This window comes from Oncorhynchus kisutch, linkage group LG10 (genome assembly GCF_002021735.2).
Source record: "Oncorhynchus kisutch isolate 150728-3 linkage group LG10, Okis_V2, whole genome shotgun sequence".
In the NCBI taxonomy this organism is placed as follows: domain Eukaryota; kingdom Metazoa; phylum Chordata; class Actinopteri; order Salmoniformes; family Salmonidae; genus Oncorhynchus; species Oncorhynchus kisutch.
Window position 1 is genome coordinate 30588120 of NC_034183.2, and position 5823 is coordinate 30593942.

The following is a 5823-nucleotide window of genomic DNA, read 5'->3' on the forward strand; positions in this document are numbered from 1 at the left end:
ATTATTCCACCACTATGGCCTATCTATTGCCTTACTTCCCTTATCTTACCTCATTTGCACACACTGTATATAGACTTTTTTTGTATTGTGTTGTTGACTGTATGTTTGTTTATTCCATGCGTAACTCTCTGTTGTTGTTTGTGTCGCACTGCTTTGCTTTATCTTGGCCAGGTCGTAGTTGTAAATGAGAACTTGTTCTCAAGTAGCCTACTGTTTAAATAAAGGAGAAATCAAATAATACATACAAATTGAATGCAAGGAAAGACAACGAGCGTTGTGCCTCCCTTGCTATTTAAAAAAATAAAATAATAGCCAATCAGCATTGAGCTAAACTGAGTGAGCTCAGCTGTTAATGATCCCTGCGTGCCAAAAAACAGTGTCAAGGGAAGCCAGTTTGGATATGGCTTTAGACCAATCACATCATAGACAGAATTTTTTTTGAATTGTTGCATCTCGTTGTGTGGACTTGTGGTTTTACTTAATTCTCCGTACTGGCGAATGATTGTAACTGCGATTCTGATCCAACCATAAATTCATACATTATGCCCCTGGCCTGAGAGGATTGAAGTTCAACATGTACGCTAATGTTAACTAGCTGTCCTAGAGTTTCGTTGCCCATGAGTTAGGCTGGCGAGCAAGCATTTTAGCCAGGTAGCCTAGGACAACAAAAACTAAAAGTGTATGACAGAGTCATAGACTGTTTAGGCAACATGAAAGATGATGGTATTGGTGCTTCTCTACAAGTTCGGTTAGTCAACATGTTTTTTTCTACTTGCATGCATACACAACACACACAGAAATCAGTACCATGGACAGCTACATCATATTTAGCATACGTTGATTGAACTACATCGTTTTTGGTATCTTTTAGTTGTCAATGTATTAGACTAAGCATAGGTGATGTTAAAGTTGAAATGATGCTGGAATAGTGGAGGCAGCTCCTGTTTTCTTCATGAACTGCAATAACACTCTGTGGTTCTAAATCAATAGTTGTAAAATCAATAATAGTCCGAAAATGTCGGAAACATTACCTTACTTGACCATGCTGTAGGTCATGTAAATGTTTGTTACATGCAATACATTTTGAGGACTTCACCGGACAATGTTGCTCTCAGGTTTTTTTTAATGAAACAAATGTGTGGTTGAATTTATTCTGCCACTTTTTCTTATTTTTGTCTCTACCTTAGGCCTATATATTAGGGTGTCAAGGCATAGGAACTAACATGTTATAAAGCAAACAAGCAATTATCCCAACACATAGGTTGTAATATGGCTTTTTTTCTGTCTTGGCTTCCCTGGTGATTTTACTCAAACCCTGCAGCTGTTTGATGCTGGTATACAACAAAAACTGAAAGTAAAAGATGCAAAAATGTAACTTGAAAACAGGTATCTTAGACATATCACACATAGAACAGATCTACCGCTTCTCAGACATGCTTTCAATAACAACGACAGGTCAATAACCCACATTTCTATGTGAAATTTGTCAGGGCTCCCAAAAATATATTTAAGCTTTAATGCCCTTTAATCACGACTTTTGTTAAGTTCATGCAGTTGAAATGTAGGAGCAAGTCGGACAATATTTATCCCCATATTATACATCTTTGAAAGGCAGTGAACAACAATGGTCACCAACTCGACAAAAGTGATCCACTCGAGCGCCCCAACTACTGCAGATACACGTGAAAACATGAAATGAGGTGTACAAAAACAATATAACATTCAAAATGGGTGAATCTTTCCTTTAACTACAACAGTAACGTATAAAACGTGTCCTCGGCTACGGTCAACGCATTTTTACATTATTGTAGTTTCTAATATTACAGTAACCTCGCTGCCACTATAGTAAGTTAAGGAAAGAGCAAGTTGCAATAGATTTTCCTCGACCATAAACCGCGACAGAGTAAAAAAGCAAAGACGCTGTGTTTCTTTATCTGTTTGCTTCAGTAAATTACACGACTTTACTCATTCTTGCTCATTCAAATTAATATAATAATGGACAACTGTTAGGGGCGGCAGGTTGCCTAGTGGTTAGAGCGGTGGACTAGTAACCGAAAGGTCCGCAAGATCTAGTAACCGCAAGTAACCGCAAGATCAAATCCCTGAGCTGACAAGGTAAAAAAATCTGTCATTAACCCAATGTTCCAAGACTGTCATTGAAAATAAGAATTTGTTCTTAACTGACTTGCCTAGTTAAATAAAGGTATAAAATACAGAAACACATTTTCTGAACTTCTTACTACAGTAGAGTAAAGGTAGAACCCCCTGCTAACCACTTCTATGATGTGATTGGATGTCGCCCCAGCGATAAACCACAGTCAGTCTAGAACCAAGATATAATTTGGCTGTGTCACAAATGTATTTATTCTTATTCATATTGTGAATGTAGTCTTTATTGTAAAGCTATACAATAGACAAATCATTATTTTGGTGATTTCATTTATATTTTTGTCTGTAACAAATGATCACCCAGACAAATTTGATGTTTTCTCTGAAATATTTGTTTTTTCATAAGCAAAAAACTATTAGAATACAAATATCTAATAAAACTAAACCATTATTGAATTTCCTTGTGCAATAACACAGTAATAACCTCCATAGAGCTTCATTACTATACATACTGTAAGTATACCCTCATTCTCTGTATAGCTGGCTTATCTGTAATAATAGAATAATAAAACATTCAAACACAATGAAGCACTGGGATGCTGTGAACGGGTCCCTTTTCGGCCTGAAGAATATCAATGCATGCCTCATCATCACTACCGAAACAAACCAACGGGGGACAAAATGACAGCCAGACCATTTAGCATGTTTATCTTTGGCCTACAATATATGTACAAAATATACTTCCCACAGGGCAATATACACATAGTTCATGGTCAGGAGAGAATCATAAAACAAAATGAGAAAATTAAATACAGAAATAAAACAGGACACAGATCATCAGAGAATAGAGTTTGATTTGGGTCTCAGCCCATAATAGAAAATAAACTAGATATAGTGCATTATGACTAATAGTTTGCAATTAAGTGACACCACTATGTGAATAATAAGGTCCAGGGGCAAAGGTTGCTGATAAGAAGGAGGAGGCCTCTGATTAACGTTGAATCTGTGTGTGTGATTGTAGGAAGTATGACGTCAAATCTAGGCCTGTAGGGTATGAAGCCTGGAGACAGGTTTATAACATATGGAAGCCGTAGGGTTCAAACCTGACGCCTTAAAGGTATTGGTGTAAAACCATTATAATCGTGAGAGCTACTATAGTAACTGTCTTGTGTTACAACAACTGTCCTCGTGTGCAGTTGACATTGTCGGAAATCCTTCTGACTGATTATCACCCTGAACTCTATTCAGAAACCCTTTAAACGGCCGTTCAGCTCTCGCTCTCTTTCAACAGAGACACTTCATAAACAGTTGCTTTCTTGTTCAGAAAAACTGTCAAATTTAACACTTTCAATACAACACAAAAATAGCTTAGAACAACATTTGTTGTATAAAAGGTAGCAAGCACACAAACCATTAAAAAACATTCCCTCTTGAAGCATATTTTCCTACGTTTCACTTTTCAAAGACTGTTCTGCACATACAGTTGGCCCATAATCTCTCCTCCAGCCTGGATCCTGATTAGCACCATAGTCTGATCAGTATGGCGCGAACATGGACCCGCACTAATGCAGCTTATCTCAGATCTGATTTGAACAGTGATTTGGTCACATATATGAATGAGAATAGATTAGGCGTCTCTAGAACAAACATTTGTAATGTTATTGAAGGCATATCCTCCACCCCACCTCCCACACAGCTAACTGCCATTTTCTCATACAACTCTTGTCGTGGAAAATTTCTAAATTAGACATACAATGCTGTTTTTACTTCGAGAATTGTCCATTGTTAAATGCTAGTGTTTTTTTTAGCTGATGCAGGCTTAGTCATACGTCTGGGCGTACAGATAAGAGTCGGGTGCGACCTAAGTATCTGACATACCGTTTGTACTATCTGCAGGAACTCTTCTGTGTGGAAACTTGCATGAAGGAACAGACAACGGTGGCAACGTCAGCTGTCTTAATCTGCACAGACAAGCTAAACACCTTTTATACACTATGTTCCTCACACCTGTTTGCACACATCTGCGGACTGCCATATAGACAAAGAAGTTGGACTTTTCTATAAAAGCTGAGAGCCAATTCCATTTGTTTGAGCTAATAACTCTGGACTATGTTGAGTGGATTGTTGACTGCTCCATTTTTACAAATCTTATAATAAAGTTGTTTGAAATAATCTACAGTCTCACTTTAGAATTTCCATGACACTCTCAACAGACATTGAACAAAATACAAAACTGAATGTACAACTTTTCCCATGCAAAAATAAAAGCTGATCAGTAACCAAATATATAGTACCAGTCAAAAGTTTGGGCACACCTACTCATTCAAGGGTTTTTCTTTATTTTTACTATTTTCTCAATTGTAGAATAATAATGTAAATATCAAAACTATGAAATAAAACATATGGAAACACATAGTAACCAAAAAAGTGTTAAACAAATGAAGATTTTTTTTATATTTGAGATTCTTCAAATAGCCACCCTTTGCCTTGATGACAGTTTTGCACACTCTTGACATTCTCTCAACCAGCTTCATGAGGTAGTCACCTGGAATGCATTTCAATTAACAGGTGTGCCTTCTTAAAAGTTCACTTGTAGAATTTCTTTCCTTATTAATGCCTTTGAGCCAATCAGATGTGTTGTGACAAGGTAGGAGTGGTATACAGAAGATAGCCCTATTTGGTAAAAGACCAAGTCTATCATATGGCAAGAACAGCTCAAATAAGCAAAGAGAAATGACAGTCCATCATTACTTTAAGACATGAAGGTCAGTCATTACGGAAAATGTCAAGAACTTTCAAAGATTCTTCAAGTGCAGTTGCAAAAACCATCAAGCGCTATGATAAAACTGGCTCTCATGAGGACCACCACATGAAAGGAAGACCCAGAGTTACCTATGCTCCAGAGCATAAGTTCATTAGAGTTACCAGCCTCAGAAATTGCAGCCCAAATAAATGCTTCACAGAGTTCACAGAAACCACTACTAAAGGACACCAATAAGAAAAAAGAGACTTGATTGGGCCAAGTAACATGAGCAGTGGACATTAGACCAGTGTAAATCTGTCCTTTGGTCTGATTGAGTCCAAATTTGAAATTTTTGGTTCCAACCGCCATGTGTTTGTGAGACGCCGAGTAGGTGAACGAATGATCTCGGCATGTGTGGTTCCCACCGTGAAGCATAGAGGAGGAGGTGTGATGGTGCTTTGCTGGTGACACTGTCTGTAATTTATTTAGAATTTAAGGCTCACTTAACCAGCATGGCTACCATAGCATTCTGCAGCGATACACCATCCCATCTGGTTTGCGCTTAGTGGGACTATCAACAGGACAATGACCCAACACACCTCCAGGCTGCGTAAGGGCTATTTGACCAAGAAGGAGAGTGACGGAGTGCTGCATCAGATGACCTGGCCTCCACAATCACCCAACCTCAACCCAATTGAGATGGTTTGGGATGAGTTGGACTGCAGAGTGAAGGAAAAGCAGCCAACAAGTGCTCAGCATATGTGGGGACGACTTCAAGACTGTTGGAAAAGCATTCCAGGTGAAGCTGGTTGAGAGATTGCCAAGAGTGTCATCTATCTTCAAGGCAATGGGTGGCTATTTGAAGAATCTCAAATCTAAAATATATTTTGATTTGTTTAACACTTTTTTGGTTACTACATGATTCAATATGTGTTCTTTCATAGTTTTGATGTCTTCACTATTATTTTACA